Source organism: Rhinopithecus bieti, unplaced genomic scaffold, assembly GCF_001698545.2.
Source record: "Rhinopithecus bieti isolate Rb0 unplaced genomic scaffold, ASM169854v2 scaffold_20101, whole genome shotgun sequence".
Taxonomy (NCBI): domain Eukaryota; kingdom Metazoa; phylum Chordata; class Mammalia; order Primates; family Cercopithecidae; genus Rhinopithecus; species Rhinopithecus bieti.
The window spans coordinates 2,549,790-2,575,507 of record NW_016810242.1 but is presented as its reverse complement, the minus strand read 5'-3'; the positions used below and the strand labels follow the sequence as shown (position 1 = coordinate 2,575,507).

Sequence of the window (25,718 nt, the reverse complement as noted above, 5' to 3'; positions counted from 1 at the left end):
AAAGGTGAGCTCTGTGTTTTAACATTTTGGGATTTTGCTTGTACTGGTTTGCTACTACACGTTTAGCTTTTAATACACTGGCAGACTGTCTTCCAAAGTACTTGTGCCATTTTGCATTCCCTGTGTGTGAGAGTTCCAGTTGCTCTGCATCTGCCAAAACTTAGTCTTGTCAGTTGTTACCTTGAATGTTAGCCATTTCATTAGGTTTGTAGTGGTATCTAAGATTTAGATAAACTTAAATCAATGATGTGATGAATATAATTCACCTATAACAACGTACTGCTAACCAAAAGTTTTTGCCTTTTAGAAACTATCCCAATTCTGTAGGCCAGGGTTGAACCTCCTTAAAGCATAAGTCTCACAGGGCCTGAAAAAACAATAGCACAATTAAAAAAAAAGTATCTAGGTAACAACTAACATGATGAATAGAACAGTGCCTCACATCTCAATATTAACATTGAATGTAAATGGCCTAAATGCTCTACTTAAAAGACACAGAATGGCAGAATGGATAAAGAACCACCAATCAAATATTTGCTATCTTCAAGAGACTCACCTAACACAAAAGGATTCATGTAAATTCGAGGTAAAGAGGTGGAAAAAGATGTTCTGCACAAATGGAAACCAAAAGCGAGCAGGAGTAGCTGTTCTTACAGACAAAACAGACTTTAAAGCAGCAACAGTTAAAAAAAAATACAAAGAAGGACATTATATAATGATGAAAGCATCAGTCCAACAATAAGATATTATAATCCTACAGTTATATGAATCTAAAACTGGAGCTTCCAGAGTTATAAAGCAATTACTACTAGACCTAAGAAATGAGATAGTGACACAATAATAGTGGGGGACTTCAATACTTCACTGACAGCACTAGACAGATCATCAGGACAGAAAGTCAACAAGGAAACAATGGACTTAAATTATACCCTAGAACAATTGGACTTAACAGATACTTACAGAAATTCTTCCCAGCAACTGTAGTATTCTATATTCTTCACATCAGCACATGGAACACTCTCCAAGATAGACTATATGAAGACCACAACACAAGTCTCAATAAATTTAAGAAAATCAAAATTATGTCAGGTATCTTCTTAGACCACAGTGGAATAAAACTGGAAATCAACATCAGAAAAAACCCTCAAAGCTATACAAATACATGGAAATTAAATAATCTGCTCTTGAATGATTTTTGGGTTAACAATGAAATCAAGATGGAAGTTAAAAAATTCTTTGAAATGAATGATAATAGTGACACAACTTATCAAAACCTCTGGGATACAGCAAAAGTAGTGCTACGAGGAAAGTTCATAGCATTAAATGCCTACATGAAAAAGCATGAAAGAGCACAAATTGACAACCTAATGTCACACCTCAAGGAACTAGAGAAACATGAACAAACTAAACCAAAACCCAGAAGAAGAAAAGAAATAACAGAGATCAGAGTAGAGCCAAATGAAATTGAAACAACAACAACAACAACAAAATACAAAAGACAAATGAAACAAAAGCTGGTTCTTTGAAAAGATAAACAAAGTTGATAGATCATTGGTGAGATTAACCAAGGAGAGAAGAGAGAAAATCCAAATAAACTCAATTTGAAATGAAACTGGAGATACTACAACTGATACCACATAAATACAAAAGATCATACAAGGCTACTACAAACACCTTTACGAGTACAAACTAGAAAATCTAGAGGAAATGAATAAGTTCCTAGAAACATACAACCCTCCTAGATTAAATCAGGAAGAAATAGAAACCATGAACAGAACAATAACAAGCAGAGCGATTGAATCCGTAATAAAAAAAATTGCCAACAACAAAAAAAGGTCCAGGACCAGATAGATTCACAGCTGAATTCTACCAGACATTCAAAGAAGGATTGGTACCAATCCCACTGAAACCATTCCAAAAGATAGAGAAAGAGATAATGCTCCCTAAGTCATTCTATGAAGCCAATGTTGCCCTAATTCCCAAACCAGGAAAGGACATAACAACAAAAAAGAAAACTACAGACCCATTTCCCTGATGAATATAGATGCAAAAATCCTTAACAAAATACTAGATAACCAAATCCAATAGCCCATCAAAAAAATAACATATCATGATCAAGTGGGTTTCATCCCAGGGATGCAGGGATGGTTTAACATATGCAGGTCAATAAATATAGTACATCACATAAAAAAATTAAAAACTATATGATGATTTCAATAGGTGCAGAGAAAGCATTTGATAAAATCCAGCATCCTTTTATGATAAAAACCCTCAATAAAATAGGCATAGAAGGGACTTACCTCAAAGTAATAAAAGCCATATATGACAAACCCACTGCCAACATCATACTGAATGGGGAAAAGTTGAAAGTATTCCCCTTGAGAACTGGGACAAGACAAGGATGCTCACTTTCACCACTTCTATTTAACGTAGTACTGGAAGTCCTAGAGCAATCAGGTGAAAGGAAGAAATAAAGGGTATCCAAATTGGAAAAGAGGAAGTCAAACTGTCACCATTTGCTGATATGATTGTATACCTAGAAAACCCTGAGACTCATCCAAAAAGCTCCCAGATCTGAGAAGTGAATTCAGTAAAGTCTCCGGATACAAAATCATTATACTCAAATCAGTAGCACTACTGTACACTAACAGCGACTAAGCTGAGAATCAAATCAAGAACGCAACCCTTTTTAGAATAACTGCAAAAAACAAACAAAAAACCCCTCCCCAAAACCTAGTAATATACTTAACCAAGGAGGTGAAAGATCTCTACAAGGAAAACTGCAAAACACTGCTGAAAGAAATCATAGATAACACAAACAAATGGAAACACATCCCATGCTCATGGATGGGAACAATCAATATTGTGAAAATGACCATGCTGCCCAAAGCAATGTACAGAGTCAATGCAATTGCCATCCGAATACCAGCGTCATTCTTCACATAACTAGAAAAAACAATCCTAAAATTCATATGGAACCAAAAAAGAGCCTACATAGCCAAAGCAATACTAAGCAAAAAGAACAGATCTGGAGGAATCACATTACCCAACTTCAAATTATACCACAAGGCCATAATTACCAAAACAGCGTGCTACTGGTTTAAAAATAGGCACATAGACCAATGGAACAGAATAGAGAACCCAGAAATAAAGCCCAATTCTTACAGCCAACTGCCCTTCAACAAATCACACAAAAGCATAAATTGGGGAAAGGACACCCCATTCAATAAATGGTGCTGGGAAAACTGGCAGGCACATGTAGAAGAAACAAACTGGATCCCCATCTCTCACCTTATACAAAAATCAACTCATGAACTCAAGATGGATCAAAGACTTAAATCTGAGACCTGAAACCATAAAAATTCTAGAAGACAACATCAGAAAAACTCTTTTAGACATTGACTTAGGCAAAGAATGCATGACTAAGACCCCAAAAGCAAATGCAACAAAAACAAAAAATAAATAGATGGGACCTAATTAAACTAGAAAGCTTCTGCACAGCAAAATAAATTATCAGCAGGGTAAACAGACAACCCACAGAGTGGGAGAAAATATTTGCAAGCTATGCATCTGACAAAGGACTAGTATCCAGAATCTACAAGGAACTCAAAACAAGTCAGCAAGGAAAAAAAACAAAAACAAATAATTCCATCAAAAGTGGGGGAAGGACATGAATAGACATTTCTCAAAAGGAGATATACAAACAGCCAACAAACATGAAAAAATGCTCAACATCACTAATCGGGGAAATGCAAATTAAAATCACAGTGAGATTCCATGTTATTCCTGCAAGAATGGCCATAATTAAAAAGTTAAAAAATAATAGATGTTGGTGTGGATGTGGTGAAAAGGGAACGCTTTTACACTGCTGGTGGGAATGTAAATTAGCACAACCATTATGGAAAACAGTATGGAGATTCCTTAAAGAACTAAAAGTAGAACTATCATTCAATCCAGCAATCCCACTACTGGGTATCTACCCAAAGGAAAATGAAGGAAAATAAGTCATTATATGAAAAAGACATGTACACAAGTTTATAGTGGCACAATTTGCAATTGCAAGGATATGGAACCCACCTAAGTGCCCAATGACCAATGAGTGGATAAAGAAAATGTGGTGTATGTACACCATGGAATTCTACTCAGCCATAAAAAGAAACAAACAAAAAAATGCCTTTTGCAGCATCTTGGATGAAGCTGGAGGTCATTATTCTAAATGAAGTAACTCAGGAATGGAAAATCGAATATTGTATGTTCTCACTTATCAGTGGGAGCTAAGCTATGAGGACTCAAAGGCATAAGAGTGATATTAATGAACTTTGGGGTCTCAGTGTGGGGGAATATTTGGGGGATGGATAAAAGGCTACATATTGGGTACCATGTTTATTGCTGGGTGATGGGTACACTAAAATCTCAGAAATCACAACTGAGTAACTTATCCATGTAACCAAAAGCCACCTGTACTCCAAAAACTATTAGAAAAAAACCCAATCCCACTCATCTCAGGTATATTCATTCATTCATGATTTTATTCACCAAACATTTACTGTATGTCAGTCAATAAAAAGTAAGATTTAGTCTTGCCCATGAGGAGTTTGTTTTTTAGTTGGGAAGATCTCAGGACAGTGCTGTGATAGGGGGAGAGCCAGTTTCTAATGAATGCACACATCAATATGATATATTTAGAAAACTCTATGTTACTTTGGTTATTCCTGATTGATGAACTAGTTAAAAATTCCAACAGCAGAAACTTCATATCCTAAAACAAAAGCAATGTTTTTATCTTGCTGCAAATTCCAGGTTGCATATCTCCAGAGACAAATTTAATTATGGCTTCATCCACCTGAAGGCAGAAAACCAGGGTGCTGGGAACAGCCTGTGTATCTATTATACCTAGGCATCAGTACTGTGCAGTCTTCCTCTCTGTAACACAGCCTGTAGAATCCAGGAGGAAAGCGTCCCTCGGCCATCTGAAGTAGCTGTCAAAGGACTCTGGTCTAAAGCCGTGCATTTTACTTTTTAGTTTCTCACTCAGAGCCCTATCACTTTTATTAAACTTCCAGTCCTTAACACCACACACCACTGAGAGTCTGTTTTCCCAGCCCAGACAGAGACCACCAAGTAGAAAGGGACACAGTTGGGTTATTTTTAGAAGTAGCTACAGTTACAACAGAAGTGGCAACTGGACATGGAGAGGTGACAGAATATTGGAAAAACAGAAGGTAAAATAATGGATGTTCAAAATTTTGAAATGCTCAAGTCATGGGACAAGAAGATTATGCTTTCCCCCAGTATTCTCTGTTACAGAAGTCACAGATATATGTGATACATTTTAATAAAGACTTATATGCACAATGATTAAAATTAGCTTGAGCATTTGAAGAGACAGCTTTCTTTTTATGTTAACATTTATTTGCAGAAGATCCTTGACTCCCTTAGGATGCCAGGAGAAAAGTATCACTAGCTTTAATAATATTTATTTTCTCAAGTATTTTCTATTGTTGGACTATGACACATCTCTGGGAACAAGTGACTTCTAACTGACAGGGAGAGTGATGCAGCTGTGAGTCACCTGGAAATGACTGACGGGGGGATGAGCATTTCAAACATCTGTCTTAGACCTCTTCCACCTCCTCGTCTAGAGTCTAAATTTGCTTAGATGGGAAAGGTCTCTGTAAGGCACAGAGCTCTGAAAGACAGATGTTTTTGAAACCAGGAATCTCATGCGGCAGAGAGATTGTCATGATTGATTTGTTCCTGTACTTCTTTTTCTTTATTTTCTTTCTTTATTTTTTTTGGAGAATCTCAAATGGAAAGGGTTGATTAATCATAATCTTCATTTCAAAGTACGTTTTCATTGTTGGGCCATGGAAAGCTGATCTTTTGTTTTTATGTCTGTGTATTTATGAATGTCTGTATTTACTTATTCCCTTTACCCTCATTTCCCACTGCCTCTCCCCACTTTTTCCTACCTTCTGAGCCAGTCTGTGATGAGTTGGATATGTATCTTTGGATTCACATTTCCTTGTAAAACAAATAGAGTTAATTTGTGTGTTAATTTCTTTTTAAGTTACATAAATGGTGTTATGCACTAGACCTTGTTCTGTTTCATGTAACTCACTCAGTGCTGTCTTTTAAAGATCCATCTGTGCTGCCGTTCCTGTATCCAGTTCATTGCTTCCCACTGCTACATCATGGTGCATGGTATGCATCCACCACAGTTTACAGATTCATTCTCTACTGATAAACTTTTGAGGTTGACTTGGTGCCCTAGTCAAGTCATAATAATCAGTATGGCGGTAAACAGCCTCATTGCACAACCTTAGGGACTTGTGCAAAGGTCACTTTGGGGTTATTTTCCCAGGTGTAGATTGTTGGGTCATAGGATGGATGCATACTTAATTTGACTGCCAGTTACTCTCCAGAATGACTCGACCAGTTTATGCCTCTATCAGCAGTACGTGAGAATTCTTGTTTATTTGTCACTCTGTTGATATGTCCAACATTCAGAATTTTGCCAAACTGATAAGGTGTAAAGTGGCATTTTACTATTTTAATTTGAATTTTCCTGATTTCTAATACATTTAAGTATCTCTTTATATATTTGGTATCCATTCAGGTTTCCAGTGCTTTGAATTGCAATTTAAGCTCTTTGTGTAGTTTTCTATTTGGCTTCCTGTCTTTGGGTTTTGTTCTTGTTTTTTGAGATGAGGTCTTGCTCTGTCACCTAGGCTGGAGTGCAGTGGCACAGTCATGGTCCACTGAAGCCTACCTGTGGGCCTCAAGCAATCCTCCCAAATTCAAATGACTTCCCACCTCAGCCTCCTGAGTAGCTGGGATTATAGGCATGTGCCACCTTGCCTGGCTAAGTAAAAAAAGCTTTTTAATAGAGATGGGGTCTCCCTGTGTTGCCCAGGCTGGTCTCCAATTCCTGGGCTCAAGCAATCCTCCCGACGTGGCCTCCTAAAATGCCGGGGTTACAGGTATGAATCACCATGCCTGGCCTTCCTGTCTTTTTCTTACTAAGTTGCAAATGTTCCTTGTGTAATCTGTGACTCTCAAACTTTGATGTGCATACAAACCACCTGGGAATCTTGTTAAGTTTCAGATTATGATTCAACAAAGACAGGATGGGGGCTTAAGCTTGTGCGTTTCTTATAAGCTCCCAGATGATGTGGAAGACTGGGGTTCTTGAACCACCCTTTGAGTAGCAAAGTGCTAGTTGTTAGTTTGAGACTTTGCAAAAGTCTTCTTCCACATTTGTCATGCTACTATTACTTTTGTCTAGATTTAATTGCTTTTTGTCGAGATTTAATTGCTTCACAGCTCTAAAAAATCCTCTGGGCTCCACATAGTCATCTTTACCCCTAGTCCCTGAATCCCTGGCAGCCACTGATCTTTTTACTGTCTCTACAGTTTTGCTTTTTCCCGAATGTCATATGGTTGGATTTAGACAGCATGTAGCCTTTTCACACTGGCTCCTTTCACTTAGAAATATGCACTTGAGGTTCCTCCACGTCTTTTCTTGGCTTGATAGATCATTTCTTCTTATCACAGAATGGTATTTCATTGTATAGATGTACCACTGGTTGTTTTTCCATTCACCTACTGAAGGACATTTTGGTTGCTTCCAAGTTTTGGCATCAAGTTTTGGCAATTGTGAATAAAGGTGCTATAAACATTTATATACAGGTTTTTATGTGGACATAAGTTTTCAGATCATTTGGGTAAATACCTAGGAGTGAAATTGCTGGATTGTATGATAAGGATATGTTTAGTTGTGTGAGAAACTGCCAAACTGTCTTCCGAAGTGGCTATACCATTTTGTATTCCCTCTAGCAGCAAATGGGAGTTTCTATTGCTCCACATCCTCACCAGTATTTTCTGTTAGTGTTTTGGATTTTAGCCATTCTGGTCGGTATGTAGTGGTATCTCATTGTTGTTTTAATTTGCAATACCCTAGTAACATATGATGTTGCGCATCTTTTTATATGCTTATTTGCCATCTGTATATCTTCTTTGGTGAAGTGTCTGTTCAGATCTTTTGCCTGCTTTTTATTGTTAAGTTTTAAAATTCTGTGTATATTTTAGATACAAGTCCTTTATCAGATATGTGTTTGCAGAGATTTTCTCCCAGACTGTGGCTTGTCTTTTATTCTTTTAACAGTGTCTTTTGCAGAGCATAAGTTTTAACTTTAATGAAGACTACTTACCCATTTTTTTTTTTTTTATGGATTGTGCTTTTTTGGTGCTGTATCTAAAAACGCATTGCTAAACCAAGGTGACCTAGATTTTTCCCTGTATTTTCTTCTGGAAGTTTTATAGTTTTGCATTTTACATTTAAGGTCTATGATCCATTTTGAGGTGGTTTTTGTGAAGAGAGTAAGGTCTGTATCTAGATTCATATTTTTGCATGTGGCTATCCAGTTTTTCCAGCACCATTTGTTGAGAGACTGTTCTGTCTCCATTGAATCGCTTTGCCCTTTTGTCAAAGATCAGTTAACTGTATTTGTATGGGTCTATTTTTGGGCTCTCTATTCTATTCCATTGATCTGTTTGTCTATTCTTTCACCAATATCACACTGCCTTGATTACTGTAACTGCTTTTAAATATATGTTTTGTAACCTTGTACTTCCTTAAAAAAGATTCAAGATAGATTACAATTTCAGTTACACAGGAAGTAGGATAATTTTAATAAAAAAAACAAAAGTTATTAAACATAAAGATACGGATTCTTCTGCCAGTGGCTCCATTCTTTCAAAAGCTGGAAAACAAAGCACTATTACAGTGGCGTCTGGACAGGCCTAGGGCTTTTTACCATCTGGCATTTATCTGACAACACTGATAATTATACATTTAGACAGAAATACTGAGGTTATTCTTCAATGTTATTGTTTTCCTTTGCATTTGTGATAACTAGTTAGTGTTGCATAGTTATTTATGGTTCATTGGAGATAGATCTTAATACTTTAGTTATTTTATTAATTGATACTGCATCAAATGTTTGTTGAAATATCCATATATGCAAATCTGACCACATTCTTTTGCATTTTGTTTTAGGTCAATGATGCCTTCCTTCATGTGATACAGGGGAAATCCATGGGCAAGGTGCTTCTCGCTGTTAAATAAATCCTCGCCTGAGCAGCAAAGTTAACATGTCCAGATCAAAACTCCACATCTTTCCCCAAAACCTGATTTCCCTTCTGTGTTTCCAAAGGTGTTACCACTTTCCTTACTAATCCAGGTTTAAAATCTTGGAGTCACCTCTGATTCTGTTACAACAGAATCAACTCCTAACTAATATGATTATATAGTTTATTGTCCCAACCTTTTTGAGAGTAAAAGGGTGCCATTAGTAATTACATCAGGAAAACATATCCCAGGCAAACCAGGGTATATGGTCAGTCTACTCAATGCATTATGAAATGCAGTGATTGCCGAGTTCTGTCATTCCCACCTCTAAGATATGTCTCATGTCCATATCCTCTTCTCCATTCTGACTAATTAAGCCTCAACTGCTATCACCAGTGACCTTCTAACTGCTTTTCCTACCTTTAAACTACTCTCACCCCCTCCATCCTTGTGATGCATTATTGCCATGGTGATCTTCCCGAAGCATAGCTCTGACTATGGCCCATCTCAGAAAACTACAGTGGCTCACCATTGCCTGATGGTGGAGTTCAGACCCCTTGAGCTAGCATTTCATTTATGACTGTGATTTTTCCCTGCACCACTTTCCAGCCTTAAGTATGTACTGAACTTTCCTGCCTCCCTTATTTTGCCCTGCTTGTGCAATTTTTTCCACCCTCCATCTCTGTCAAACATAAGCCTTCCTGACCTCTAAGACCTGCCTTTGTCATGTGCCTTTACCCTCAGGCAAGGAGCAGTCTCTTCTCTTCCTCTTCTACCTTCCTGTAGCTTCCCCAGGATTTGTCACATTCTGCCTTGAATCATAGGGAACAACATGTGTAGTGGAGTGAACACAGGCCTCTGAATCCAAGATATGAGTTTAAATCCCAGCTTTGGAGGTGGTTACTTACGGTCTCAGTGCCTTCGTTCTTCTCCCTATATAAAGTAGATATTACAATACCTAACTTAGAGAGTCATTGGGAGCTATACATGCAGTGATTGGGTAAAGCACCTGGCATATGGCAAGCAATTAGCAAATGCTGGTTACTTCTACTTCTTTCTCTTCTCTTTTCCCAATGTATCATAAGTTCCTTGAGAGCAGGCACCATGTCTGATTTACCCTTGTATTTCCCACAGTACTTCCCATAGTGAGTTACCCTTAGTAAATAGTAAGTTGAATTGAATTTAAATTACCTGTAAGTTTTAAAATGTGGGATTAAATTGACAATATGTTGCCTTGGAAACACCCAAATGTCTGTCGATGGATGAATGGATAAACAAAATGTGGTATACACATAATGGAATATTATTCAGCCTTAAAAAGGAATGAAATTCTGACATGTACTACAATATGATGAACCTGGAAGACATTATATGTGAAATAAACCAGACAGAAAAGGACAAATATTATATGATTCCACTTNTTTCTCTTCTCTTTTCCCAGTGTATCATAAATTCCTTGGGAGCAGGCACCATGTCTGATTTACCCTTGTTCTTCCCACAGTACTTCCCATAGTGAGTTACCCTTACTAACTACTCAGTAAGTTGAATTGAATTTAAATTACCTGTAAGTCTTAAGGTGTGGTATTAAATTAAGAATATGTTGTTCTGGAAACACTCAAATGTCTATCGCTGGATGAATGGATAAACAAATTGTGGTATACACATAATGGAATATTATTCAGTCTTAAAAGGAATGAAATTCTGACATGTACTACAATATGATGAACCTGGAAGACATTATATGTGAAATAAACCAGACAGAAAAGGACAAATATTATATGATTCCACTTATATGAAGTACCTAGAGTAGTGAAATTCATAGAAACAGAAAGTACAGGTTGACATCCAAAATCTGAAATGGGAAATGCTCCAAAATCTGAAACTTTTTGAATGCTGACGTGATGCTCAAAGAAAATGTTCATCGGAGCATTTCAGATTTTGGATTTTTGGATTTGGGATGCTCAATTGGCATAATGTGAATATTCCAAACTCTGAAAAAATCTGAAGTCTAAAACACTTCTGGTCTCAAGAATTTTGGATAAAGGATACTCAATGTGCAACATGTAGAATGTTGGTTGCAAGGTGAGAGGGGAGAAGGGAGAGTTATTGTTTAATGGTACAATGTTTCTGTTTGGGAAGATGGAAAGTTTTGGAGGTGTGTGATGGTTATGGTTGTGCAACAGTGGGAAGGTACTTAGTACTGCTCAACTGTACACTTAAAAATGGTAAAAATGATAAATTTCATGTATGACAACAATAAAAGAAGTTTTTAAAAATCATGTTATCCTCTTTTCTAAGTGAATCTATTCAGGGAGGAGAACAGGGAGTGTGTGTAGCGTGCCTAGCTTAGGTTGGAGTCAGCTCCAGTCTCTGCCGGCGTCCTGGTTTGTTGGGAGAGGTCCTGTACTTTTGCTGGGTGCTAAGCATTGTGCTCTATTCCTCCCACTGCATGAGTGATAATTCTCAGAAAGGAGGAGGTGGCACGAGGATAAAAACAGGCACCTGACACAACAGGGAGATGTGGGTACTTCCACTTATTCTTGATGAAGCCCGCTTCCAATAAATGTGTTAAGAGGCTTTGTTTAGAAAAAAATATATGTTTTTTGAAGAATAGAATGATAAAATAGGGATTAACATTTGAGGAAAGAATTTGAAATGGAGAAATTAGCAGAAGGAAGGGGGAGGAGAAAGATGTCAGGGAAATCACCCACGTGTGTGTTGTGGGCCACGTGATGCCTCCATGAGGGCCAGCACACTTGCTGCCGCCTCTTCCGAATCTCAGCGGGAGTGTTTCAGCCTTCTGGGAGCTTCATGCCCTGTGATTCCATTTCATAATAGGCTTCTTCTCACCTCCCTTCCCCCAACCCCATTTCATCTTAATATGAACTACTTTCATATTTAAATGAAAGTTGGTTTTCAAAAATATTAAGAAAGTAAAGTTTGAGCCTTATTTTAGAGTTTTCTAACACCCTTTGGCATAACTGAAGACACCCTGGATAGATCCTGGGAGAGAAGACAAATCAGGATTGGGAAAAGTGTATGAGCCCAGCCGGGAGCTGCCTTTTCCGCTGCTGAGAGCTGATCAGTAAGTGTCACAAGTAATAAAGATCTATTGTCCCCAGTTCGCTAACATCAAAATGACTTAAATAGAAAGAGACAGTCATTTAGGAGAGTGAGTTTTTTCTGATTTAACAAGTTTTGGTTAGAACCCCTAATGACCTGTTCTCTGCTTGCCTCTGTTCCAGTTTCATTGGAGTGATTTGATTTGAAAGCATTTGACTCATATTTTAGTCATCGTTTGGTTATTCTACCATCTGAGCCATTAGTCTGAAAAAAGAATCAATGCAGCTCCGAGTGACAGTATTTATTCTATATTCACAGACTTTTCCCAGCTCTTCCTCGTAGGCTGCTGCTGGAAGAATCATGCCCACACGCCCACCTCCCCTTTTTCAGTAACTGTGGTTCTCTCCACCTGCACATACTTCTCTCCAAACCAAAATGAGGTTTTCTGCCATTAGCTGTGAAATGATCCTATTTATGCACCACCAGTATATTTGTCCCTGCTCCTTCCTCTGTAATCTGTGTGAATTTAGAAAACGACCTTTTCTATTTGAGTTTTGGTAAAGATAATAAGGGCTATTATTTGAGAAGCAAAGGATAGTGAAGTGCCTTCATGTATTCTAATTGTATTTAATTTAAAACAGTTGGAGTAAATTAAGAAAAATTCATTCTATTATTTCATTTTCTTATTTTTCTTCCAAGTTTATATAAAGGAATCAAGGAGCAATGACTGTTTTTTCTTTTCTTGAGATGGAGTCTCGCTCTGTCACCCAGGCTGGAGTACAGTGGCATGATTGCAGCTCACTTCAACCTCTGCCTCCCGGGTTCAAGAGACTCTCCTGCCTCAGCCTCCTGAGTAGCTGGGACTACAGGTGCACACCACCAGGCCTGGATAAATTTTGTTTTTTTAGTAGAGACAGGGTTTCACCACGTTGGCCAGGCTGGCCTTGAATTCCTGACCTCAAGTGATCAACCCACCTTAGCCTCCCAAAGTGCTCGGGTTACAGGTGTGAGCCACCGCGCCAGGCCAGCAATAACTTTTCAAATCTCTTTTGTTTGTAAAAAGTGATGTGAGGGGAAGACCTAATTAAATAAACAAATTCTGGCATTTCCATTTGTTCTCTTCCATTTTGCTTCTTCATCAGAGCTTATTGGTAGATTGAAGGTCTGACGTGGAAATTAACTTGTTTCTAGAACTGTATCCTTGTTGAGGAATCATGTAAAAGTGGCTTTTCACCTCTTTCTCACTGTATTTAGAAACGGTCATTTTCTTGAACTTTGGTGAACTACATCATCATTTTTAAAATGGCATTGTTAAAATAATTACAATACCATATGGTCACTGGAAAAAGTCAAACAACCCAGAAATTTATAAGTAGAAATTGTTATCCTATTCTTCCTCTTTCTTGTCTTATTTCCATTTTCCAGGGAAAGCACTGCAAGCAATTTGTTGTTAGTCTTGAGTCTTGCAAACCTTTTTAAATACAGCCCCCACAACCCCCCCCAAACAGAGGTTTTTTAAAAATAAAGATATACATATATAAGTTTTAAAATAGTATGCATACTGTTCTGTAATGTTCTGTTTTAAATTAAAATATAGACATCCATATTAGTATAAAAGTTATCTCTTTTAGCAGCTGCTTAGTATTCCATAGTGAGGAAGTATATAATATATAATCATTTCCTTATTAGTGAGCTTATTCACATAAGCATTTATCGATGTGCCTCTATGTGAGCAAAAGTTTAAAATCTAGTGGGGAGACAGACATTAATCAAATATACAAAATCATGCTAAACTGGTGCCATCCGAGGCCTAATGGAGAAATTCAACTCAGGAAGGTCAAGAAACATTCCCTGAGGAAAGACCTTTGAGCCTCTATCTGAAGATGGAAGCTTCTAGGAATTTAATCCTAGAGATTTAGATATGGAAGAAAGGGAAGAATATTCCCGGACCCTGTGGATAGTGAAAGCACAGTGAATAAAGGGAGCTGAAAGAAGGCTGGTGGGGGTGAAGCTTGAGAAGCGAAGGCAACTATTGTGAGATGAGGCTGGCAGTGGTGACCAGGTTAGGCAGGGGTGTGCAAACAAGTTATGGGAGTTTTGACTTTACCCTAAAAGCAAGGGGTGCCATTGAAGTGTAAGCAGAGGTGGAACAGGGGCAGCACGACCAGAATGGCCTTTTGGAATCCCTTCAACTATAGTGGGGAGAAGGGAGTTCATTAAAGTCCCTAGGACTTTAAAGACAGCTAGGAGTTCATTAAAGTCCAAATGAAAGATGGTTGTATCTTGGACTAAGGTGGTAGTGATGGGGAAGGAGATAAATGGACAGAAGGGAGAGCTATGCAGGAGATGAAAATGAAGACTTGATGTTAAATTGGGTATAGGGATAAGGAGGGGGAAATGTCAAGATGACTTCTAGCTCCTAGATGTTTGAGAAGAGGGATATCAAAATTGGGTTTTGGCAGTGGAGAGGGGCTATGATGGGGCAAAAGGTTAAGTTTTGTAAATATTGCGATTTACGGTACATGTTAAATACCTGTCCGGGGCTCAGAAGAGAGATGTGGCCTAGAGATACAACTTTGGGAATCATTTGCATGAAGGTAATATTGATGCCTGCGGTGTGGCTGAGATTATCCATGGAGAGTGTGTAGAGTGAGAAAAGAGTAGGGTATAGACTAGCCTTGAACATGTTTCCTTTCAATAGAACCATGGAATATTTCATAACTGTGCTGTTTACCACTAAAAGTCTTAGAAGGGGTAGTCTGGTGATTTAAAATAAGTGCCAGGTGAATACAAGGAAGGATGCATTGCTCAGTTGCAAAAGCACCATCCTCTTAATGAAGGGCCAGGGACTGGGGCTCTAATTCCAGCTCTTTGATCTTGGTCTAGTTACCTTTTTTACCTTTTTCATGTGAAAGATAAGGGTCACATGTTTTCTCTGCCTTGCGTGGTTCGCGTGAGGGTCAAATGAGACAAGGTATGTCAAAGTGCTTTGCGAGTTGTTTTCATAATAGATTACAAGGTTGACTTTTACCAGTGTATTTAAATTCATTTCAGAGTTCATTTCATTTTATTGGAGCAAAAAATGTATATTTTTTTCCGCATATGCTGGGCTGACATGGAGCAAAAGAATCGTTTGATTTTTAAAATGGTCCCTTAAATATTTTTACATTTTAGCTAAAGTCATTGTGCTCTTTTATATAGAAGAACAGACAGAGTGATGGGAGCCCAATGATCTGATGTACCTCAAAGAATTACAGAGCCAGACAAGGTCTAGAGAAGGACATGTAAATTGATCAAGAGGGTAGAGAGCATTCTTTGTGGGCGATGATAAAAGAATTAGAACTTTTCATTCTGGAAAGAAAGACACAGGCTGAGGGGGGAATATGATTGAGATTTATAAGATAATGAAAACCTAGTATAAAAATATGAACTTATTAAATCCCAGAGCATAAGAGCTAAGGACAACTTTAACATTTTAAAGCAGTAGTTTTAGGGCAAAGCAAAATAGCACTTTTAACAGAAGAAGAGTAAACATATAGAACATATACAACAAAAGCAAATATTGTAAGAGATTTATATTGTTAGAGGATAGATTCATAGGAAATTATAAAATGAAACCAAAACTATTTGGTTAAATCTCCCTAATCTGTTAGGATGATGATAGGGAATGACTATTAAACTTACCTGCCTCTATCTGGCATCCTTATCTACATCAAGATTCCTGAGTGTACCTGCTGGAGAGCAGAGAGCACAGAATTTGGGCTCAGGGGCCTGGCTGCAAGTATTACCTCTGTGACCTTAGAGAATCATTTCTCTTCTATGTACCTCAGTTTACTCATCTATTCAAAAAAGGAGGAGGGAAGGTAGTATCAACTAACTATTATGAGAGATTCAAATGAAGCAATGTTTCTGAAAGTGTTTTGTCATTGATAAATAAGTTTATCCTTTAAATTTAAGAATTTCCTCTTTTATTGTATCATTTCCAGTTCTATGCCCTTCAGGTAGGATGAGCTTTACTGTGCCCTTCCTGACCCTAGCCTAGTTAGGAAGCAGTACTCACAACTCAAGAAATAGAGAGGATGGAGGGCAGGGAAGAATCCCTGGTCCTCTAGGGAGGTGGAGAAAGTACAGACACCCCTTTTCTGATACCCCTTTCCCTTTCTGGGAAGATCTGGTGGGTAAACTAAAGAACTAAAGGTAGGGAGAACTTTGCAAACATCTTTCTTCTCCTTTAGATGTTTTGGGTGATAAGATGCCACTTAAAAGATGGGGAGTGTTTGATCTTGGGTAACTTCCAGGGTTCTTATGGATCTTAGGAACCCTGAAAAAGGCCAGTACAGGAGCTGGATGAGAAAAACCATGGGGACTGGTTTCCTATGGCTATCATTGGTTTAGGATTTAAGGGAGAGAGAAAAATATTGTAGTTCACTAAGGTGGGAAAGCTGATGGAGATCTGGGAGCAGGGGAAGCATGTCTTACCAGGAGGATCCTTTAAGCTCCATGTGTATCTCTTGGGAGTATGACTTTGACAGAGGGGGTACACAGTCACAGGAAGACAGAACTGATAACAGATAACTTCCTATCTCTTCCATAGCAGATATGAATTACTTCACCTGGCTTTCAAGCACTACTTCATGCAATCGCATCTGATCTTATTTCCCATGTGGCATAGTGGAGAGAGAATGGCTCATGAGCTAGGAAACCTTGAATTTGAATTTTTGCTTCACCACTAATTAGGTCTGTGAGCTCAGTTTCCCATGCATAAAATGATGATAATAGTAATGGCCTTATCATTGGGTTGCTATGAGGATCAAATAAGATTATATTTGTGAAGCACTTAGCATAGTGCCTGGCACATCATAGACCCTACCTAGATAAGTGCCAGCTTTTGTCATGACCCACCAGTACCCTCTTCTCTACTGAGACTGATTGCTAGACTATGAGTTCTATGAAAGTGGGGATTGGGATGCACCTTGTCCACCATGCTGTCTGTGGTGCATGCCAGAGCCTGGAGGAACAAGTCTCCCTGTACCAAGATTCTGTCATTCCCTTTCTGTGCAAGTTGTATCCATTCAGGGCCCATTTGAAGGCTCATTTCCTCAGTGAAACCAGCCTATATTGATCTTTCTCTCCTCAGAACTCCCATAACAATTCAGTCCTCAGATCGCCATAGATTCGCATATTTGACTTGCGGCATTGTATCTGTTAGTCCTGTCCTTCAGTGATGTTCAGCAAACGGTGAAACTTGCTATGATCCAGGTCTTGGATTACAGATGCGACCAAGAAGTCAATTCCTTAGATTCGGGACTTCTATTATATCTGATACTTTTTCCCCGGCATGGGATTCAGTGCAGGAAAGTGCCTGTCTTGCCTCGGACCTGAGGGAAACCTACTGTTTTCATGTGCTGCCTTTGACATGTGACACAGTGGGGTGCTTTGCAGGAACCTTTCCGTTTGATGGAAACATATTTTCTGGCGCTTACAACTAGAGTTCCTTCCTCATTCCTAGAACCTTTGACTTGATGGAAAACCTGTGCAGGGAGTTCATGTTATTGCTAATTTGTCACAATAAACATAAAACAGTGCTCAGAATATTTTTCTCAATACTAACACAGCATTTATATGTCAGAATATTTTTCTCAATATTAAACAACATTTACATGTCAATTAGTGCCACTTTCACGTAACATACCATGCTTGCTTAAAAGATTCCCCTTCCTTTCCTTTTGTTCTGAAAATTGCGAGAGCCAGTGGTAGAAGGTGCAGGTTTGCTGAATTTCTTCCCCCCTTTCTTCTCTCAAGAAAGGGTGAAGGGCAATGCCTCTCTGGAGGCAGTGTGAGGAAATGACACTAGCCCTTGCACATATCCTGCTTTGCATTTCTGCTCATGTCTCAGGTCCATTTTCTGATTCCAGGCCACCCTTTACAGATCTGATGGAACCAGGAACTACTGTGATCCACCGGGGATACCTCCCTACAGCTTCCAAGTCAGGGTCAATAACCTGCTCTTCCTATAGAACAGTTCTCTTTTGACTTCAGCTTGTAAAAATTCTGATGTATTTATTAATTTCATTTTTATCCTCTCTTTTGCTTCAAAGGTTATCTTTTTTAAGTTAAAAATAACCACAAGGAGACCTTGTGATCCTCTTCTCACTGACCCAGATATTTTAAGAGCAGTTATTTTAAGAGACTGACAGCCGCTTCTCATCTGGGGATTCAGGCCAGCTCTCAGGAGCTGATGAGCTAAATGTAATAATAAAATATTAATCCTATTTCCCATACATGAACTACTCTTGTTGTTTTCCCTTACCTATCCAGACCCTACTCATCCCTCAGGGCATTGTAGAAAAAGCCTTGGAGTTGGGGATAAAGACTTGTGCTCAATTCTCGACTTGGAAATTTTTGCTATCTGACCTTGGGCAAGTCACTTCATGTCTGTGAATCTTGGTTTCTTCACCTGTAAAACAGGAATGCTGAGACTCTCACAGAGTAAATATGGAAGGTTTAGTGTCCAGCCAGCCTGGTGACTAGAATATACAGAATAGAAATATTTACCAAACTCCAGAAAGCCCAACTTGAGTAATCCTCAATCTTTGATCTCTCCTATTTTTGTATTTCTGTGTTATTGAGTCTATCTACATCATGCAATTTAACAATTAACTATACCGTGTCTTTAATATGTGGCTCTAGTTTCTTCACATCCCCAACTAGTCGCTAAGCACAGGAGGGCGCTGTGCATTTTATTTTTCCTGTGTTAACATTGCAATATTAGGCACTTAATTCTTGATAATTGATGGATGGAGTACATTACCCATTTAACAAAATTTGGGTTCTGCCACACAACACAGGTTATTTTTATTGTCTTGATGGATTCAATTTCACTGATTGTTGCTAATGATGAGCTAGCAGGAGATTTTTGAGGCTTTCATTCTCTTGTCAAATTGTGGTTTCTCATCAAATATATGCAATATGTGTATTCAAAGACACTGCTGACCTGCTATGAACAGAGAGTTGACTTGTTTACCCACTGTGGGGATGTGTTTTCCTGGTGGAGCTTTGTTTTCTCTCTCAAGCGGGTTTGAGGAAGCCCATGGAGCTGTGTATGTGCCTGCTGAGACTGTCTTTCCCCGGCCCTGACACAGAGGGCCAGAAAGGAGGCCTATGGCTGACCCTCTTCTGCTTGTGACACGTTCTCAGTGGAATTCACAGTGGCCCAAGGAGCTGGTGTCATTTAGGTGGAAACCCCATTCCCGGATGTCACATTGCTTTCACCAACTGCCTGCTGTGGGTTGAATTATGTCCCCCAAAAGATATGCTGAAGTCCTAGCCTGTGGCATATGTGAATGTGACCTTATTTGGAAATAGGGTATTTGCAAACGTAATCAAGTTAAGATGAGGCCATACTGGATTGGGGCGAGGCCTAAATCCAGTGTCTGCCATCTTTGTAAGGAGAGAGAGGGATGTGGCTGCACAGAGGGAAGATGGCCGTGTGAAGATGGAGGCAGAAAGTGGGCTGATGCAGCTACAAGCCAGGGAATGTCAAGGCTGGTTGGGAGCCACCTGAAGCCAGAAGAGGCAGGGAAGGGTTCTCCTCTAGAGGCTGCAGAGCGAGCGTGACCCTGCCCACACCTCAATTCTAGACTTCCAGGCTTCAGAACCGTGGGAGAATACATTTCTGTTGTTTTAAGCCACAAAGTTTGTGGTAATTTGTTATGGCAACCACAGAAAACTAATACGCTGCCCAAGAGTCTAAATAAAATACAAAAGAGAGGCTCTAATTAGAATAGGTTACCTACCTTCCCCTGAAAGGCCTTGATCCTAGTCCCTTTGTGCCCTACCTGGTGATTACCTGAGTATAAGGTTCCCGGGCCTTTCCCCTACACGGCTCTGTATGGTTCCTTATTTGACTTCATCTCCCAGGCGCCTGACCCCCAGCCCCTTCCTCTGTATCCTCAACCTCACTGTTACGCTCTAAATGATGCCCGACTAGCTCCTGGGGACAGGGGGACACCCCTTAAATGTACCGGGGCCGGATGGTGGGGTAGGTATCTGCATTGCTCTTCATGGCCACTCCCAGGCTATTGCTTCTCCCTAACCCTCCCCCAAGCTTGGAAGCACAGGCCATGGGAATCTGTGTAAGCCTCTTGTGCTGTGGCCTTCCACCAGCCTGCTGTCACTCTTCGCACTGAGTGAAGCTTTGAGGCCCTGCCGGCTCTCCTTTGCTCTTCTCACCTCTTCTCTTGGTGATTGCATTGTCCACAAGTCAGTCAGTCCCACCCCTGGCTGCACTTTACAATTATCTGGAATTATCTGGGAAGATTTAAAAAATGCCCGCCATTAAGCTTCTCTCCTCCTCTTTCCCTGTTTCTACCCAATTAAGCCCGAATCTTTGGGGAGTTGGAGGCATGTGTATTTTTATTTTATTTTATTTTTTGAGACAGGGTCTCACTCTGTCACCTAGGCTGGAGTGCAGTGGTACCATCTTGGCTTACTGCAACCTCTGCCTCCTGGGTTCAAGCAATTCACCACCTCAGCCTCCTGAGTAGCTGGGACTATAGGAGCACACCACCATGCCCGGCTAATTTTTGTATTTTTTGGTAGAAACGGGGTTTCACCGTTGGCCAGGCTGGTCTCAAACTCCTGACCTCAAGTGATCCACCTGCCTCGGCTGCCCAAACTGCTGGGATTACAGGTGTGAGACCCCATGCCCAGATGGCACTTTTTTTTTTAAGAGTTCCCAGGTCATTCTAGAATGTGGCCAGGTTTGAGAAGCTGGTGATGCAAGTAGTATTCTGGCCTCTTGATTTCTTACCCTCCTTAGTGCCAGCAGCCCTTCCTCCCGCCTCAGCTACGCACTCTCAGTTATGCTGTGGTGATGGCTTTCCTAGTACTTGCTCCAACCTCAAAAATGTTGATTTCTGGCATCCCACTCTGACCACCACCTCCTCACTTCCAGTTCCCCCAGTCTAGAACCCCAACTCTGACCACTGTCTGGCCTCACCACGTTCCCTAATCCATACACTTTTTCATTGTCCATCATGACCCTCAGGCTACCCTTTTTTCCTTCCTTTCCCAGCCTGAGTCTGTGGTCCCTGTTCAACTCCCTGGCTCTCATGTTTCTCTGATGCTTTCCCCTGGCAAACCCCAGACCTGATAAAAATCTACTCACCAATTCAGGTCTGCATCCAGGCACCAAATCTCAGAGTATGGCTGGATAAAAATACATAGCTGACTTACTGGTCTTAATTTTATGCACAGAGTGCAAGTGGATTCTCAGTGGTGCCTGGCAGTGCTGCCTCATTTCCCTAGTTAATTCACTTTCCTATTCTTTGAGAGGCTATTTTACACCTTCTCTCTCCAAACCAACTCCCTCTAGTATCTCTGCCTCCTCACTCTTCCAAAAGGCCCAGCTCATTTCTGCCTCCAGACGTTTGCACTTACAGTCACTCTGTCTTCCACACTTCCCCCTGCCATTCTTGCCATGAAAAACCCCTCACTGGATTCATTTCCACTTCTCAAAGAAGTATTCCCTGACTCTTCTGCCTAAAATAGCCTCCCATCCGGGCCCTAATGCTCTCTATCCTCTGACCCTTCCTTATGCACTTACCCCCGCTGACATTACATGATGGGTTTATTTTTGTTCACTTGTCCCCTCCTTCCCTGGTGCCTAGGCTCCATGCAGGCAGTGCCCTTCTGGTCTGTTTCACCTCTATGCCAGGGACAGTGTCTGGCACACAGCCAGCCCTCAGCGAATGAACCAGTGAATGGATCAGCAGAGGAAAGGGTCTATGTTGTATATTTTTGAACTGCTGACTTGGGAGGAACTATCAACAGGGATTAAAAGTTCAGGCTTTGATCCATACTAGACCTGGGCTCAAAGTCTGGTTCTTTTTTTTTTTTTTTTCTTTTTTTTGAGACGGAGTCTTGCTCTGTCACCCAGGCTGGAGTGCAGTGGCGCGATCTCAGCTCACTGCAAGCTCCGCCTCCCGGGTTACTCATTCTCCTGCCTCAGCAGAAGCTGGGACTACTGGTGCCTGCCACCTTGCCTGGCTAATTTTTTGTATTTTTAGTAGAGACAGGGTTTCACCATGTTAGCCAGAATGGTCTCGATCTCCTGACCTCGTGATCCGCCCGCCTCAGCCTCCCAAAGTGCAGAGATTACAGGCATGAGCCACCGCACCTGGCCGACTCAAAGTCTGGTTCTATCCTTGCTAGCTGTGGGCCATTGAGCAAATTACCCACCTTCTCTGAGCTTCAGTTTTCTCACCTATAGTAGAAGGGGCTGGATTACAGTAGCTACATCAAAGGCTACTGTGTGTATTGCATAAAATTATATACATATAAAAAACAGCACAAAGCTGACAAAGTGTAAACACTCAACAATTGTTAAATAATAGCATAACAATTTACTAATTACTATTAGGTTAGAGCTATAGGCCATAGGCTACAGCAATTGTCTAAATGCTTTACTGGTAATGATTCAATCACTCTTCACAACAACCTTTGAGGTAGTTACTACTAACCCCATTTCACAGATAAGGAAGCTGAGGCCCAGAGAGATTCAATGATTTACCTGATAACATGGAACTAGAGAGTGGCAGAACCAGGACCCAGCCTGGCAGTGTGGCTTCAGAGCCCACACACATAACCATTGTGATATACTGCCTTCGCTCTAAAAAGGAGTTTTTCACATTTTACATAGTCACTCCTGGGGAGTTCAAGATGTTTTCCCAATACTTGACTCAGTCTTGTGATGGGTAAACCTGAGATTTCTCATCTATTGTAAATAAGTAATTTAGCTTAAGTAGTGGAGCTTATAGTTCTTTCAAGAAGAAACAATTATACTTATTATTTTTTGCCATGGGTTTGGTTTAGTGAAGTCTGAGCTAATACTTCCAATCTGCTGGTGATATGGGAAAGGATGTGCCTATGAGACCCAAAAGGTATGTATTTAGGAGCACATCAGTTATTGCATTTTTTGTTTGTTTGTTTGTTTTTGAGATGGAGTCTTTCTCTGTCACTAGGCTTCAGTGCAGTGGTGCAATCTCAGCTCACTGCAACCTCCGCCTCCTGGGTTCGAGCAATTCTCCTGCCTTAGCCTCCCGAGTAGCTGGGACTACAGGCCTGCGTCACCACGCCCAGCTAATCTTTGTATTTTTAGTACAGACAGGGTTTCACCATGCTGGCCAGGATGGTCTCGATCTCTTGACAGCCTGCCTCTGCCTCCCAAAGTGCTGGGATTACAGGCGTGAGCCACCGCGTCCGGCCCAGTTATTGCATTTTCACTTTGTTTTGGTTTGTTTTGTTTTAGAAATGGGGGGGGGGGTCTTGTGATATTCCTCAGGCTGGTCTCGAACTTCTGGCCTCAAGCAATCCTCCTGCTTTGGCCTCCCAAAGTGTTGGGGTTACAGGTGCGAGTCATTGTGCCCGGCCTTTATTTTTCTTTTTGTTTTTTGAGATGAAGTCTCTCTCTGTTGCCCAGGCTGGAGTGCAATGGCATGATCTTGACTCACTGCAACCTCTGCCTCCCAGGTTCAAGTGATTCTCCTGCCTCGGCCTCCTGCTTTCATTTTTATTCTTTTGTTTAGTTACATGCACACAAGTCTAGTAACTTCCCTAATTTATCCAAGCTGTCTGAACCAAACAAAATGCAGGTTTATGAGTATGTGGATGTATGCTTTTTGCACATATTCCAAATGTATCTCTTTTTAAGTAGGGGAAATGTTTGGGAAATGAGAATGCAATATTCTCTCATGATTGGTGGTCACAAGTTCCTTGTAAACTAAAGCTCAATATTATCAATAAGAGCCTGTGTAGTACACATGTTCTTAAATATGTGCAGCATTCAGATAACAAATCTTTTAATATTCCTTCTTATTTCTTTTTTCACTAACCTTTTTTTCTCTACTACCCCAAGTTAATTTGAATTCATCTCCCACTGCTGACCTCTTGTAGCACTTAATGTTGATATCACACACTTGGCATTTGTTTACATTGTGCTCTTTATGGAGATCTACTTGCATCCTTAATTTCATCTAGTTGAGTAATTATCAACAACCTAAAGGAGAATAAACTAATTGCAAGACAATATGGCAAATGCAGGCCATATTTAATTATTCTTTGCATAAATCTCAGGAAGTGCTCTTTGCATACAAACCAAGAATATGGTAATTATGAGTGTCTTTTCTAATTATGACAAGCCACTTTCCACAAGGTCTGTTTTTAATATTTGCAGCACGATGTTTTGGGATCTTTGAGAGCCAAAAGTCCTGAGTTCTACTGTGCGACCTTGGTAAGTTATTTAACCTTTCCAAATCTCTAATTTATTTTATTTTTTTGAGACAGGGTTTCATTTTGTTGCCCAGACTGGAGTGCGCTGGTGTGATCACAGCTCACTGTAGCCTCAACCTCTTGGGTCCAAGTGATCCTCCCACCTCATCCTCCCAAGTAGCTGGGACAATAGGCACACCACCAGGCCCGGTTAATTTTTGTATATTTTATAGAGAGAGAGTTTCGCCATGTAGCCCAGGCTGGTCTTGAACTCCTGAGCTCAAGTGATCTGCCTGCCTCAGCCTCCCAAAATGCTAGGATTACAGGTAAAAGCCACCGTGCCTGGGCTGAATCTCTAATTATTTCTATCTAAAATTATGGGTTGAATTAGAGATAAATGCTATGGTTTGATTGTTTGTTTTCCCCCACAATTAATATGTTGAAATCCTAACCCCCAAGGTGATGGTATCAGGAGGTGGCGACTTTGGGATGTGATTAAGTTATCTGGGTGGAACCCTTATGAATGGGATTAATACCCTTACAAAAGAGGCCTGAGGGATCTCAGTCATCCTTTCCACCATGTGAGGTTACAGTGAGATGTCTGCATATGAGGAATAGGTCTTCATGAAAGACTCAATTTGCCATCCTCTTGAGCTTGGTCTTTTGAGACTCCAGAACTATGAGGACAAAACAGCTGTTTGTAAGCCACACAACCTATGATATTTTGTTATAGCAGCCCATACAAACTGAGACAAGATCCTTTAGGATTATAAAAAATTTTTAGGACTTTACTTTAGATTATTTTTGTAGTGGAAGTAAAAGAACATTTCTTTTTAAAAAGTTATTTCTTTGTCTTTTTTTTGTTGTTATTATACTTTAAGTTCTAGCATACATGTGCACAATGTGCAGGTTTGATACATCGGTATACATGTGTCATGTTGGTTTGCTGCACCCATCAACTCGTCATTTACATTAGATATTTCTCCTAATGCTATCCCTCCCCCAGACCCCCAACCCCGATAGGCCCTGGTGTGTGATGTTTCCCACCCTGTGTCCAAGTGTTCTCATTGTTCAATTCTCACCTGTGAGTGAGAACATGCGGTGTTTGGTTTTCTGTCTTTGTGATAGTTTGCTGAGAATCTTGGTTTCCAGCTTCATCCATGTCCCTACAAAGGACATGAACTCATCCTTTTTTATGGCTGCATAGTATTCCATGGTATATATGTGCCACATTTTCTTAATCCAGTCTATC

The 25,718-nt window shown here is 40.1% G+C and overlaps 1 protein-coding gene across 5 annotated transcripts in view; it reads left to right on the top strand.

Annotated features, from left to right (window-relative positions):
- The window catches only part of LOC108541922 (quinone oxidoreductase-like protein 2), a 32,038-nt gene extending 21,491 nt beyond the window's left edge, over positions 1-10,547 (top strand). For all 5 annotated transcript variants that reach the window (XR_001889116.1, XM_017891692.1, XM_017891691.1 and 2 more), the window contains one exon: positions 9,062-10,547. The gene's annotated coding sequence lies outside the window, so the exon portion shown is untranslated. The remainder of the gene's footprint in view (positions 1-9,061) is intronic.
- The last annotated feature ends 15,171 nt before the right edge of the window (positions 10,548-25,718 follow it).